The sequence below is a fragment of the Lissotriton helveticus genome, chromosome 5_1, assembly GCF_964261635.1.
Source record: "Lissotriton helveticus chromosome 5_1, aLisHel1.1, whole genome shotgun sequence".
NCBI lineage: Eukaryota > Metazoa > Chordata > Amphibia > Caudata > Salamandridae > Lissotriton > Lissotriton helveticus.
The window spans coordinates 216,013,454-216,030,008 of record NC_136065.1 but is presented as its reverse complement, the minus strand read 5'-3'; the positions used below and the strand labels follow the sequence as shown (position 1 = coordinate 216,030,008).

Genomic DNA, 16,555 nt, shown 5'->3' with positions numbered 1-16,555 from the left:
GATTGAAGACAAATGTATCCGGAACCATTGTAATCAGTCGGTCGATTCTGATACATTCGGAAACCATTCCATGACTGATTCGGTCAGAATGCTTTCCCACCGACAGTAATAGAGCCCTCAGATGTATGCCCCATCCCCCCAATATGATCCCTCCCCATGGCTGAATTATTCCACTGGCTCTTCTCTCGTTTGTGGGGCAAGGGAAGTACACAACAATTTCAATGTTCTTAACACATTATCTAGAGAATTAGAGTTCAGAGCCCCTTGTAGATGCCGTATGCTTTCAGTAGTGTTAAGTTTACAGCAGGCCTCCCGGGGTTGAAGTAGACTGTCAGTCTCTACTGTATACGTTGTGTTCATATGAGTATGTCTTGATGGGTGGTGGTGTCAGTGGTTACAATGAGGATTAAGGACTTAGAATATACAGTTGTTGTGTATGTAATATACTTGCTCACCTAGGGAACACTATAATAGAAATGTTGTCCTATCATAATTATCCCATGCCCCTAAACCTCCTCTAGTAGCCATGACTCTGCCTGTCAGGTCATGTAAGAGAGCCAAGCGGGAAGATGGGGCAAGCTGACTTTTCGATGGCTCACCAAGGACAGACCACACCTCAGCTCCTCAGGATATGTATCATATTACATACCCCATCCACACCTCCAACACTCAGAATGTGATAACAAACCAGTTCTGTGTAACCTAACCAGGGGACCAATTATCGAGTAATTTAAAATATGAGAACTTTAACCTAGCCTCTGGGAGAAAAGAGTCACATGAGTCTAGCAGTGAAGACCTAGTGGAATATGTTTGTCCTACTACCGCCTATCAGAGGTTCTGATTGTTTCAAGCATGGACAGTGAAAAGTTGGGGTAGACCCATATGCTGTGGAGTCACTATAACGCTCCTCTAGCAGTGCCTCTCTTGTCTAGATAGGACCTGATCGGTGGGGAAGGGACAGTTAGTGGGCATCTTCGTAGTTTGCCTCTGAGGTAGTGCCGTATTTGGGAATATTGCCATTGTTGTGTTTGTTTGAGACCTTTTCCAGAAGACAGGTCTAAGAAAGATGTGATGGTGTGTCCTGAGATTATCTGTTCTAACATATGTACACCACAGTCTACCCATGTAGGACGGTGATTCACCTGTCCATCTATCTGTATATCTGTGTTGTTACTGGGGGCAGCCAATTCATGTAGTTAGAGATCTAGTTTTAAGGAAGTGTGTGCCTGTTTCCAAATACGGAGCATGTTTAGGACCATTTGGTTGGTTATTGCTCTATGTTCAGGTTTTCCAAAATAAAGGGCACTTAAAGTAGGCCTCACACAAAGATGTTTTGAGCAAACTCCCCAGTGTATCCTGCGGGACAGATTGCCTTTCAATAGGACAAACAAAATTGGCAGTATTTCACTATCAGGACATGCCACACACCCCAGGGCATATCCTACATTTCATATACACTGCACTTTGCACACAGGGGTACCCTGGGCCTACATTAGGGGTGACTTACATGTAAGAAAAGGGAAGGTTCAGGGCTTGGCAAGTGGGTGCACTTGCCTGGTACACATGGCAGTACTAGAGGGCACATAGGCACTGAATTGGCAGGCCTGAGACCTTGTTGCAAGGCTGCGTGTGTAGGTGGCATAATCACTGCTGCAAGCTTACTAGAAGCATTAGGTTTACAGCCCCTGGGCACACATAGTTACCTGTGTTAGGGACTTAACAGTAAACCTAATGAACCAAGCCTGGAAACACCACTCCATAACAACAATTTAGAAAGGAAGCACTCGCACTTTGGCACTGAACAGCAGTGTCAAAGTTCCCAAAACATCTAGACCTAAATGCAAGGGAAAACCACGCAAAGGCTGCTAGGTCAAACAACCCTCATAGAGGTAATGTCTGAATGTGTACAGTACTATTGCCAAAAATGAAATCTTAACTGTCAATCAGGCGGTGCTGAAACCTGTACCTATATCAAGAAGGAAAGAAGTGCACTACCTTAGCATTCATAATCAGTAAACGAGACATGGCACTTTGAATAAAACAAAGGATACGTAAACAAGCATAGTTTATTCCATACAGTCCAACCATCAATCTCAAATCATTGCCAGATCAGATGGTTTTGCTCTTATAGTCCAATTGAAGGGGTTTTAATTCTCTGAGTGGCCGGTCAGACGGTCTTTCAGCAGAGACCTAGATTTTCCCCTGTTGTGGTCTTGGCAATGTGTCAATCATTTTGTACGGGATTTCTCTGTTAGGGCGCATTTGATGGTTTAAGTGTGGTGACCTTAATGAGGTGTGTGTTTTCAAGTCATGGTATAGTGGCCATCGTTGGTGCTGGTAGCTTGAGACATTCTAGATGACTGCTTAGGACCCTCCTTCAGGAATTCCTCCATGCTATCCAGGAATGCAATCAATGCCTTAAGTTTGTCAAATTATGAAGTGCAGCTTTGTATGATCACAGTAATCACTGCAGAATGTAAAAAGGCTGTATATAGGATGAATTTGATCTCTTCTTAGGAGTGCAGGGGCATAGAGCCAGAGTCTTCAGTCCCCTAATCGCTGTTTTGTGGGGAAGATCCTCAGTCACATAGATTGAAATTCCTTTGTAGTAGAATGGGCCACCTTTCCGCTTTGCTACCTGCAGGACTGTCCTATTGTGTTATTGCACCAGAAGGCGGGCTATGATAGCCTTGGGAGCATTTGTCTGTCAGGAGGATTAAGCCCTTAATATGTGTGCCCTCTGAACATTCAGCGGTTCTGTGAATGTAATCCTAAGAAGGATAGGCAGGAGGAAACATAGGAATGCAAGCAAGTTCTCACCTTCCGTGCCCTCTGCGATCCCACAGAGTTGTATATGATCTTTGCAGGAGCAACCTACCCAGTCTTTTTTTTTCTTTTTTAAACCCCACTGGCTCCCCGTTCATTTTAGGTCCCAGTTTAAACTTGCCTGTTTGGCCTTCCGGGCGCACGCCCGTTCTGCCCCGCTTTTCATTAACTCTTTAATTTCTTCTCATGCCCCCAGTCGCTCTCTCCGCTCTTCCTCTCTTTCTCTTCTTCACGTCCCCCGCTTCCGTAAATCCCGCACCGGGGGCACCCGTTTCTCGGTGCGGGCCCCCCAGATCTGGAACAATCTCCCTCGCTCCATTCGCTCTATCCCTATCTTTTCCCACTTTCGTAAAGCCCTCAAAACTTTTCTTTTTCTTCAGGCTTTCCCTGGCTAATCCCCCTGGGCCCCTCTGCAGATACTGATGTGTTCCTTAGCGCCAGGAAGCCGCCTGGCCGCAGTGCGCTTTAGAAATTTCTTTTTCATTTCATTTCATTCATTTCATTTCATTTTACTGACATTGCTCATATTACCATAAGTTTCAGGACATTATTAATGCAGCATGTGATGGAATAACGGTATACAATACAGATTAAAACATTTGAGGGCACAATTAGGACATCCAAATGTTGAGTTTACGTTCCTGACACTCCCACTGACTCCCTGTATTTCCGCTCAGCCTTCCAAGTCTGACAGCTCCTCCTGCAGCCTGAGTAGTCCTGTGCCCCATTCCACTTGTAGGCTGTAAAGTCAGTCTAGCTCATCTGATTTTTTCATCTGTGTGGTCAAGATGTAGATACATTTGCCGACCTGGCGATCTTGAGGTCTGCTGCCATATCTGTATTGGTCGTGTTAAAAGTGAAAATCTTTGACCTCATGTACGTAGATTCCTAAAGAATAGTGTCTAGTTTGCTCTAATACACTGTATATGGCTTTGTGGCCGTGTGCATGCCCCCCCCGATATTGCATTAGAAAAGGGCAGCTGTTTGGTTGCTTTTGAGCCCAGCTTGGATAGCAGGTGTAGGTGGCATAAGGTAATGTAACTCTTGCTGCTATTTGTGAACGCCCAGTTGTGCACAAACACTGTGGTAAGGTGCCTGCTCTACAATATCCCAGCAGAGTACAATCGGTACTAGCAATGCCAATGGAAGACCATGACTGCCTCCAGTTACAAATATGCTACACAGGAGGTGCTTCTCCAGTATGATTACAGGGTAGGATAGGAAGCCAGAGGATGCATTTTGGCCCTTAAGCTTGTTACGATCCTTAGTGGTGCCAAAATAAAGAAAGACAGATTTTGCAAGTGGAACTCATTGGTAGAGGGCAGTTCCCTGGTGTACTGCTAGTCTATCTTTTGGCAAGGCTGTCAGAGTCTCAGTTTTTGACAGTTCCCAGCCATTTCTGTAGTTCAGGAGATGCAGACCAAAGACAGAACAGTGAACAGCTGCTTTCCATTCTTCATCAAGAGCAGCCTGGGTGTGCCTCTGGATTACTCACAGTTTCTATGGGTGCTTCTCTAATAGGTAACCCTGTTGCACTTTGCACAGGAGTGGAATGTCACCACCGCGGTGTTGGAAAGTATGGTGGCTTCTGCACAATTCCTGTCACCATTCAGGGAGTAGAAGAGGTGTGCAATTCACCACTTCCACTGTCGCCACTGCACAGAGTCACTGGTGTTATCACCCTTATTGTGATTTAGAAGTGTAAGGGGCTTTGTCTCCCATCCTGGTGTCTGCCTATCTGCCCCCACTGAGTCTCCTAAATTGATCGCGCATTCTCCCAGCTATTTGAGCACAATTAGTGAGCAGCCAACTTAGGCTGCAGTGAATAGTTGCCCCCCTAGTTCACCATTCTCAACATATATGCACTGAGCATATATAACAAGAACTGTTTTTCAAATCTCCCATCTCCATGGCACAAGAGTATGTGCAGAGGGACGTGATAACCTGGAAAGAACTAAACATTTTAATGAATAATAGGATTGGCAGGGCCTTTCAGAAATATAATGGGGGGGGGGGGGGTTCAGCCACCGGCCCCTTCAAAGACTGGTTGAACACGGTTGGACTCTAGGAATCTTGGAGAACCATGCACAAAATTAAGTAAGACTTTACATTTTACTTCTCAGCCCACAAATTAAGAATGAGTTCGGACCATTTTTAAGTGGCTGCTAGGGTAAGATGGGCAATCGTAGCAGTAGACATAGGTCAGATTGCCTGTCGGATCATGCCTCCATCATGATAACGTTATATGCACACACACACACGTCCCCACAGTGCCACCATGTAGCGTTGATTTTCTACTACATGATCCAGTAAATCAGGCTGAGATAGGCAAAGAAATAGAGTGCTACATCCATAGAAATAATTTTACAGCTATTTCAACATCTAAAATCTCCCAAGGCATACTTTAAGTTTTTTTTTTACATTAGCAGCTAAGTACAAATAATACTAATGGACAAGAGAAACACCCTAGAATGAGCCCTGATGCAAGCCATAAAAAAATCTACCAATCTTTGGTGGCAGGTCCTGAGCCTTAAACATCAACAACGTGTATTAGATTGAGACAAAGATAAATTTACCCTGCTGCTCACCTCACAATATTCCAACCCTGGAACTACCACTTGTCACATTTCTACACAGTACTTAGATTTTCGAAAATTTTGATAAATCCTGGCATTTCTAGAATACAAATTCTGCTACAATATAAGAAAATGTGGTTCACTACAAAAGATCCCTGGAATATTCTCTGTGGATCTTTGCAATTCATGTTGTGTGAACTCTCTCTGCATTCCTCTTCCTTTGGTACCACTTGGATGGGACTTTCCGGTTCCAGAATACGATGGATTGCGAGCGGCGATGGAGCTCCTCGCCGCCTACGATCTCCTTTGCCTCACCTGCCAGCCATTGCCTTCCTGCTTCCACGGGAAAGGCATGCCAATTTATCGAAAAGACCGACGGTGCGCTTAAGACCCCCGGGAGTAAGACGTAGAGTCAGGTCATCGCTGATCATCCCGACTCCTACACTCACGACGGAGCCATAATGGCAGCCCCACTCTGATGGTGGTGAGACAGAATATTGAGTTGGAGGTGTCGACTTACACAAATATCGAGTTGAAAATATCGTGATCCTGGTCAAGAATATAGAATTCAAGTTAAGAAATAAAGTTTTAAAAAATGTAGAAGTCATTAATATTGTTTGCAAAAATGTTTAGAATATCGATTTATTTATCAGTGTTATGCATTTTGATTTATATTTTAAATGTATGTGATGTGTTTTTTGTATAAGTATTGTTTATGTTTTTTAATATATGTGTTACATTTTTAGTAGTTATGAATTTTATTTTAATTGAATTTTTTATGTTTTAATTCTGTAGTGGGTAGTAGGTTTATAGGGGAATAGGGTGGGAAGTAATTTAATTATAATGACCTCATGATTTTTTTAAATTTATTTGTGAGATTTTATGGCGTTCATTGTGAGAATTGTTTTATTTGTAATCAATTATTAATTGGTTATTAATTCATATGAATTAATTAATTGATAATTAATTATAATTGTGTAATAAAATCATTGAGGTCTGGGTTTGGGGTCTATAGGGGGGAAAGGGTGGGAAGTAATTTATTTTTGATTATTGCTAATTAGGGGTTAATTTATATTTACTAATTAATTGATAATTCATTATGATAATTGGGTGATTATTTTTAGGTGTGGGTTGTGTGTTTTATGGTTTAAAGGGTTGGAAGTCATTTTTTTTTAATTCATTATTAATTAGTTCTTAATTAATATTAATTAATTGATAGAAAATTCATTACAAACATTTTATAATAAATTGGTTGGGTTTATAGGGGCAAAGGGTGGGAAGCAATTTATGTTGGCATTAAAGGGTTTCCAGGACTGCATCCCCCATAATGCCCCACAGACTTTATTAAGCAGCCTATTTTGAGGTGTGGAATCGATATATTTTAATTTTCTCCCACCAACCCATTACTAGGTTGGCGTAGCTTGGAGAGAAGGAAACTCCCATTGCTGTTCCACAGGTTTGAGAATAATGTACCTTGTTAAAAAGATGTTTTTCTTTTTAAGAGACAGCAGCCAGATTCAGAAAAAGAGGCTATAAAAATTGTGATATTGAACGGGGTGAAAAGAGAGCAAGAGAAAAAAGTTGAAATGAAACATTGATCCCGAAAAAAGATTTACAGAAAGAATCAACCACGAGGGAACCAATCAGAATGATACTTACATATACGAAAGAGAGCCACAAGATACGGAAAACATTAGAAAAGTATTGGCATATTGTACAAAAAGATCCAGACATTGGTAAAGACCTTGGTCAACATCCACAAATGACATTTAGAAAAGCGCCATCCTTGTCAGATAAATTGGTCAAAAGTCATTTTGAGAAAAAGAAAAAATCGAACGACTGGTTGCAGAGAAGACAAAATGGCTTTACTAAATGTAGCCAATGTAAGGCGTGTCAAGTGGGACGAAATTTATCCAAATTAAAGGACCCCAAAGGAAAGATCTTTAATGTGGAAAGTACGATCACTTGCAAAACAACGCATGTAGTATACCTATTGCAATGTTTCTGTGGTAAAAGATACATCGGAAGCACTATTTGCTCATTGAACAAAAGAATATTCGAGCAATAGAAAATCGTGATCCAAAGTATGCAATGGCTAAACACATGTTGACCCAAGACAAGAAGACATGGAAAAATATTACCTACAGTGGATTGGCAACAGTGCCAATAAAAGAAAGAGGTGGAAATAGATTGATGACATTACGTCGTCTTGAATCCAGACTAATCGCTCGATTTAAAACAAAGGTCCCATATGGATTGAACGGGGATGAGGAACTTTATGTGCATCTTTGAGTGAACCCATCCTCCATATTAAAAATCTGGCTAATATTGATTATTATAAATCATTTGAAATACGTATAATGGTCAGAAACCTTGGGCACTAAGTCCCTAAACAATTACATATGTACAAATTGACAGTTTGATGACAGCAAGGCAATGTGATAAGTCTACATGCAATGATATAACGGATGTTAGAAGGCATGTAAAATATTGAACATTGACTCACTTAGAGATCCTTGGTGTGTGGCGAACGAAACGCCGTTTATAATTAATTGTTGATAGGTCATGACTAAATATACGTTGTCCATCTTGCCAGACATAAGAAATTATTAACAAACACACCAGTATGCCATTCAAAAATTAAAATAATTGTAAGAGAATTTGAAAAGTAACTACCAGGACCATAATGCACCATAATAGTGCTGAGATGAACCACTGGTATAAAAGACTGAAACTGAAGTAGGACAAATGTTTGTAACCGTGAAAAAGATCGAGAGATTGAAACGCGTAGGTTGTTATGCTGTGTGCTGTAATGGCACAATGAATAAATAAAACCTGCTGAAATGATTCCTTGGAGGAGTGCGAGTATATTTTGTTGGCGGTGAACATAATTTCAGGGAAAGCCCGTCCCTGCAACTCGCACCAGCTGTGTGACAGTGTGCCCTCGGTAACGGGATTGCTTTGGTGATTAATATATATATATATATATATATATATATATACATATATATATATAGATATATAGAGAGAGAGAGAGAGAGAGAAATATTTGTAAATTTTTATATCACTTTAAAATTATAAAACAAATTAAAATGAATAGTTTATTAATTGTTTTAAAGTAAATATATCTGAAATATTATGTATGTGTTTTTAACTTTTTTAATTAAGTGTATTTATTATATATATTTTTTAATTATATTAAATCTATTTATTAATATTAATTTTATTATTTAACATATTTAGCTGTGTGATCGCTATCCCAGTGCGCGCCCACACAAACACAGTTGGCAACTACAAAGCTGCGTGCCAGAGGGGCTGGAGGCTCCCTCAACCCACATGGGATATGAACAGTATTGATTGGCAATGGAACTCGCTCACCCACTTGGGAAATACTGAATGGACTACAACGCCCAAAAGGCCGTAGGTACGGCCCCGCCCCGCCCAGGGGCAGGCGTGTTTCCGAACTACTTTAACACAGCGAGATTGTTTGCTTTTACTTTATGCCACCGAAGAAGGGAGATGGTGATCCCGAAACGCGTTTGGCTCTGAACACTTTTTGAGGCTGCAACCAGTTTTGATGCCACGAGCAGGTTGTCAATAAACCTCGTGTTTTCTGAAAGAAGCTTCCTTGTGGTCCACTTCACTGTTTGGGAATCTGGCAATTGATTGATGTTAGCGGCCTTCTCGGTCGCGAAGAGGACCCCCGCATTCACTGCGGCCTGCAGCTCCACCCGGAGTCCTGCGCATGGAGAGAAGCTGCGTGAGCGCTATCCCAGTGCGCGCCCACACAAACACAGTTGGCAACTACAAAGCTGCGTGCCAGAGGGGCTGGAGCCTCCCTCAACCCACATGGGATATGAACAGTATTGATTGGCAATGGAACTCGTTCACCCACTTGGGAAATACTGAATGGACTACAACGCCCAAAAGGCCGTAGGTACGGCCCCGCCCCGCCCAGGGGCAGGCGTGTTTCCGAACTACTTTAACACAGCGAGATTGTTTGCTTTTATTTTATGCCACCGAAGAAGGGAGATGGTGATCCCGAAACGCGTTTGGCTCTGAACACTTTTTGAGGCTGCAACCAGTTTTGATGCCACGAGCAGGTTGTCAATAAACCTCGTGTTTTCTGAAAGAAGCTTCCTTGTGGTCCACTTCACTGTTTGGGAATCTGGCAATTGATTGATGTTAGCGGCCTTCTCGGTCGCGAAGAGGACCCCCGCATTCACTGCGGCCTGCAGCTCCACCCGGAGTCCTGCGCATGGAGAGAAGCTGTGTGAGCGCTATCCCAGTGCGCGCCCACACAAACACAGTTGGCAACTACAAAGCTGCGTGCCAGAGGGGCTGGAGGCTCCCTCAACCCACATGGGATATGAACAGTATTGATTGGCAATGGAACTCGCTCACCCACTTGGGAAATACTGAATGGACTACAACGCCCAAAAGGCCGTAGGTACGGCCACGCCCCGCCGAGGGGCAGGCGTGTTTCCGAACTACTTTAACACAGCGAGATTGTTTGCTTTTACTTTATGCCACCGAAGAAGGGAGATGGTGATCCCGAAACGCGTTTGGCTCTGAACACTTTTTGAGGCTGCAACCAGTTTTGATGCCACGAGCAGGTTGTCAATAAACCTCGTGTTTTCTGAAAGAAGCTTCCTTGTGGTCCACTTCACTGTTTGGGAATCTGGCAATTGATTGATGTTAGCGGCCTTCTCCGTCGCGAAGAGGACCCCCGCATTCACTGCGGCCTGCAGCTCCACCCGGAGTCCTGCGCATGGAGAGAAGCTGTGTGAGCGCTATCCCAGTGCGCGCCCACACAAACACAGTTGGCAACTACAAAGCTGCGTGCCAGAGGGGCTGGAGGCTCCCTCAACCCACATGGGATATGAACAGTATTGATTGGCAATGGAACTCGCTCACCCACTTGGGAAATACTGAATGGACTACAACGCCCAAAAGGCCGTAGGTACGGCCACGCCCCGCCCAGGGGCAGGCGTGTTTCCGAACTACTTTAACACAGCGAGATTGTTTGCTTTTACTTTATGCCACCGAAGAAGGAAGATGGTGATCCCGAAACGCGTTTGGCTCTGAACACTTTTTGAGGCTGCAACCAGTTTTGATGCCACGAGCAGGTTGTCAATAAACCTTGTCTTTTCTGAAAGAAGCTTCCTTGTGGTCCACTTCACTGTTTGGGAATCTGGCAATTGATTGATATATATATATATATGTATATATATATATATATATATATATATATATATATATATATATATATATATATATACTAATATACTTGCCAGCTGGTTATCCCACGGTTCAATTCGGCTCTCAAGGGTGGGATAGCCTTTTCCACTTTGATCCCACAGCTTTGGAACAATATTCCCGGAAATCTGCGTCAAGAACCGGGTCTCCTTCCTTTTAGGAAAAAAATTAAAACTATCTTGTTTTTGGAGGCACTGACCACAAATTAAGCCTGCCCATTCTGGCTCAAATTCACTGTCTGTTGTAATTCTTTCCTCTAGAAGCGCGAAGAGACCTGATGGTGAACCTGCGCTATATAAGAATTAACTAACATACCATAACATAACATATGATAAAGAGAGAGCCCAAACCTTTGAGGCGGGTAATCTGAAGAACCACAGCACCAATCACAACACCCAATACAGCGTTGGAAAGGGCAGTTGCAGCAGAAGGACATAGGCTAGGCAGACGCCCGCCATATACATTTAAAAGGTAGAAGAACCGTGCCAGCAAAGTAGTCCCTTGTGGGCGTGTCTGCGTTGTGCTGTGGGCGTGTGCAGGGGGTGTGACAAACGCTAGGGGTGTGTGGTACGTTCCGCCCTTCATGCCATGTCTCATATCGTGTGCTGTGGGCGTGTGCTGGGGGCGTGGGCGTGTGCGGGGCACGGGATTACGGAAAAAAAGCGAGCGTTGTGCCCAATATTTCATTGTTTTTTTCTTCCCAGGTTCTGTACATTCCAGCTTCGGGTGTCCACCCTGCTCCCTTTAAATACCCCTGCACCCCATAATCATAACCCACCCTTACTCCTTAAAATACCCCAACACCCTTAAACACTAACCCATCTTAACCCTATAAATATACCCTGTACCCCAAAACCCAAACCTATCCCTAAACCCTAAAAATACCCCTGTACCCCAAAACCCAAACCTAGCCCTTAACCCTATAAATACCCCTGTACCGCAAAACCCAAACCTACCCCTGAACCCTAAAAAAACTCCTGTACCCCAAAACCCAAACCTAGCCCTGAACCCTAAAATACTCATGTACCCCAAAACCCAAACCTAGCCCTGAACACTTAAAATACCCCTGTACCCGAAAACCCAATCCTACCCCTGAACCCTTAAAATACCCCTGTATCCCAAAACCCAAACCTAGCCCTGAACCATAAAAATAACCCTGTACCCCAAAACCCAAACCTACCCCTGAACCCTAAATTACCCCTGTACCCCAAAACCCAAACCTAGCCCTGTACCCTAAAAATACCTCTGTACCCCAAAACCCAAACCTAGTCCTGAACCCTTAAAATACCCCTGTACCCCATAACACAAACCTACAACTGAACCCTAAACTACCCCTATACCCCAAAACCCAAACCTAGCCCTGAACCCTAAAAATACCCCTGTACCCCATAACTCAAAGCTATATCTGAACCCTTAAAATACCCAAACACCCCAAAACATATACCTCTGTACCCCAAAACATATACCCCTGTACCCATACTTACCTTACCCAAACATTAAAAAAAAACATGCTTTTACCATTCATGCTTTTACAACGAATTGTGTTGTAAATGTATGCGTGGTAAAAGCATATAAAATGTAATGCCATACGTTATAATGGCATTGCGGAGTCATGGTACTTTCGTGATGAAAGTATGCGGAGTGAAGGTATGCGGAAAGAAAGTTGCGGAATAATGGGTGTTTACCCTCCCCGGTAAGTACATTGGTGGCACGGCGGCCCACATCTCCAGCAACATACTCATATTTTCACCACCGATTTGAAAAATGCACAGGTCTCTCTCATTGATGGCGAGCACCGACATACACTTTTAGACACACCTCCCGCCACAAGTTCTAGGATTGCGAACTTTAGAGCTGGGGAGCTACGTTCGAATCTCGGCATCAGCTCAACATCCTGTGATTCCAGGCAAATCGCTTTGTCTCCCAGTGCCTACCACAAATGAATGTGTTCTTCTGTAATGTAAATTGTGCTCATGCCATGTTGTCCAGTTCGCGCTATATAATATATTGCAAGGAAAAATAAACTAGGGAAACTCGAGTTCACACACTACTGAATGCGCACTCTTAAGTGCATCAGCAGTGCACTGTGAATCAGAGCATTTCAAAGGCCTGTCACAGATAAGAAATGCTATCAAAACGAAATCCTACAAAACAATATACTACTGGCCGGCAGCAATTCATACCCGGACAACGTCGGGATGGGCTGCTAGTATATATATATATACATTTCGATATTTTGTACAACTTTTGTGGGATGAGCTAGAGGCCATCAAGCTGCTCTAGAAGGAAAGGGAGAAGTCGCAAAAAATACCAAAACAAACAATGAAAACAAGAGGTGAGCCTACAGTTGCCCCCTACTTTCAACCCTCGTGGCTTGAAAGAGCTGATGTGGCATCTGCCCCCTTCACCCAACCCTCCTTCCTCAGGACTACACGAAGCCAGATGCAGGACTGATGAGGAGTCCTCCATTCCTTCCTGCCTGCTGACTGTTGACTCAAGAAATGCCATCTCAAGTTTCCCTCAGTATTGTGACTCACCTGATACAAGAATGGTGAGGTGGCCCTCATCCAAGCATTGGCAAAATGACTATGCTTTGTTAATTTGTATTTTTGTTTTTATTTGTTCAACCCTTACTGACTCAACTTTTATTAAAATGTATCCTCGAACGAATCTGCAACTTGCATATATGTAACTCTAACCACCAGGACCTGTAGTAGACTTTTGTACTTACTACGATTCTTATGTGAATTTAGAGTTTTTCTGTTTGTATCTTTTAAGTAATTCATGGACTCTAAATTCCTTATGTAATGGAACTGGTTCTTTTGTAAAGCGCTCTGACACCTTCGAGTAAAGTTTGCACTATATCAAATTGCAATAAATAAATAAATTGAGCAAATACAATTTGGATCCCAGTCTGCCATGGCCACATGCACCATACTTACCCCATGCACATTCTCCATACATGCTTATGAGCACACAAACATGACATCCATACCCCACATGGATGGGTGAAGAATTCGGTTGCAGGGGACATGCACACCACTTTAAAAGGTGGCAGAAGCCAGTAATCACTGCTCCTTACCACAGGTGGTAAGAAATTACTTACAGTGGCACTAGATACAGCACTGCTGCCAATACTCCTAGGTCCTCACCAGCCAGCACATTTAGGGGGTCATCAGGACAAAGTCCGCCTGCCATCCTTTCGTGGAATGGGACCGCCCGCCATTGGTGCGGGGGTCCCGTTGGTGTTATCAGGATGTGCCCACCACACTGGCGGGCGCATCCTGCATCCTTGACATTGCGGCGGGCTGTGATCTCAGTACCGTTCGCCGCAGTGCCAAGAAGGCATGTTGTGCACTTCCATGCACAACAGGGCAGGTACCCCCTATGTGTACCACCACCACCCAGAATCCCTGGGGGGCCCCTGCAGGCTCCCAATTGCGTGAACCACCTGCCTTTCGCCACAGAAAACGGTACAAAAGGGGGTGGAGATGGACATGTCCCCGCAGACATGCTAATATGGATGGCGGTGTCTTCCAGACACTGCCATCATGTGTAGTGTGGGCTAGGCCTGGTTTGCACACATTGCTATGTTAGAATGGCTCATTAGAAGTTTAAACACCAGTTTACCTTTTGCTGCTTTTGCACACAACACTGCAAATAGCTGTGTTTGTAAGTTAGGCTATGCGAATGTCTTCACATGAGGAAGTCTTGTTTTTGACATCCCTAGACTTACATCGTAACCCTAGTCTGCACAGTGAGTGCTGAAGCCGTCAAGGTTATCATAACATGGTAGCTGTTCCTCGAACAGGAGGTTCCGATTTCTGCTTGGCAGCACAGCGTTTGCTTTAATGGCACCCTCTCCCACACTCTAACATGAGTTAGATTAGGACAGTTGTCCATTGCAGGCGCTTCTAGGCCTGTTTTGGCTGGTTTTACCCCGCACCCGGATGCGGGCCGGTGTACAGCCATTGAGTTGAGGCCCCTTTATGCTTTGGCTGTAGCGGTTGTAGGTGCCTTAGTTCATTACATTTCCCGCAACCTCCCTGGTGGGCCGAATGGGCTGAAGCTTAGTCCCATTATGGCTAATGGGGTTATGGGCAAGCGTTTCCAGGATAAGGATGAGATGCCTTTCTGGCTTGCCGAGAAATTTGACCAACGGAAGGCAGTGTTTCCCAACACCACTTCTGTGGAGAAACACGGGATCCCTACAATTAGTTTGCAGAAAGACTAAGCGCCAGAAGTGACTGACTGTACCACATGGAATATGATTTTTGCGGCGGTCTATACGAGGTGCTTCGGCACACCGTCTATGACTGTCCTACCCTCCATCATTAAATGCGTTCAGGATGAACATGGGCCGGAGGCAGCTCTTGAATTGAGGATGAGACTCATGGGAGTGTTTAACGTAGTTTCCGACCTCGTCCTTGCTAATGTTAAGGGAGATGCAGTAAGCTTCCAGGTGTCCAATGCTTTGCGCGATGTCCCCAATGCAGAGAAGCCCCGTCAGTTACCGAAAATTATTGCGGCGGCTTATAAGACAATTGGCCATAATAGTTTGGGCCTTTTGCTAAAAAACAAACGCAACAGCAAACTCAGTAGGCGACTTCAGATAAAGATGGTCGCCAAAAAGTTCTAAAACAAAATTGGAGTAAGAATAAAAAACAGGGGAAACAGCAACAGAAACAGGGGTCCCGTCCTGCTTCGCCAGTACCTGCCCCTACTGAGCGTACATATGAGTTGTGCGACCGCACTACGATTAAGTTACCTGATAGATTTCAGGTTCCTGATCGACGTTCTCCTCCCTCTTTGCAGGAAACATCGGTCCCACCAACCAGTGGAGGAGGCAGCGGCAGAGGACAGGCTTTCCAACAGAGCCGTGAGCAGCCTCGCAAGACTGACTGAAAAGGCAAGCAGGATGCGTCAAAGGCCTCAGTTTCAAAAGAAGAAAGTTGCAGTTTTAATAGCGAGATATGCCACAGATAGTGAGAACGCAGCTTCGGAATCTGACATGGACAGCGCGGCGGAGATTACCACAGTACGAGAGGCGCTACGTCCACTACTGAAGGTGACAGCGACTAACACGTTTGTTGTTGTTGAGTCGGCTGACACTAGAGTAGCTCCCCCTGAAAGACTTTTTGAAATTGACCTTTTACTTGAAGGTGACATACAAGGTTCCATGAAAGGGTTATTTTGGGAAAATCTAACGACTACTTATGACATGTTGGCTGAGATCGACTGGCCCCCACCATTTGTCTTAGCTACTCTGCAAGGAGAGGAGGTAATCCTCCCTAGTTTCGCGCACACAGTGCAGAAGGAGCAGGCCATGCATTTTGCAGAAGATTGGGCTAGGCTTTGTACCGTACTCACTGTGGGTTGGACAAATTTTTCCCCAGACTTGAGATACCTTTGCAGTCTATGCCACAGCCCCAACCCCAATACCCCATGCGACGTGAAGCGAAAGCCCCAGTAGCAGAAATCCTTGAGCAATTGGAATATCAAGGTGTGATTGAGACATGTGTGTCTCCGATGTAACCTTCTTTTTACTGTGACTATGCCTGATGGCTCGTACCGTTTGGTATTGGATTACCGGCACTTAAACTCCCATTGTCATACGTGCGCTGTACAAAACACTCACAGTTCTGCTCTTGTGGATAGTCTCGTGCGTAAAAGGTTTAAAACTACACTTGACATATCCAATGGTTTTTTCACACAAAATCTGTCCTCTATTAGTAGTCAATGGACAGCTTTTACAAGTGGTGGCAAACAACGCCAGTTTCGACGTTTGGCTATGGGCTATAAGAACAATCCTGGCGTCTTTGCCGCCCACATAGTCTCTTTTTTGGAGGGGCTCGACCCAGATGCATGCTCGTTTGTGGATGACATTTATCTCA

The 16,555-nt window shown here is 44.1% G+C and overlaps 1 protein-coding gene across 1 annotated transcript in view; it reads right to left on the bottom strand.

Annotated features, from left to right (window-relative positions):
• LOC144754341 (ficolin-1-A-like) overlaps positions 1-16,555 on the bottom strand; it is a 249,397-nt gene that overhangs the window by 124,183 nt on the left and 108,659 nt on the right. The window lies entirely within an intron of this gene.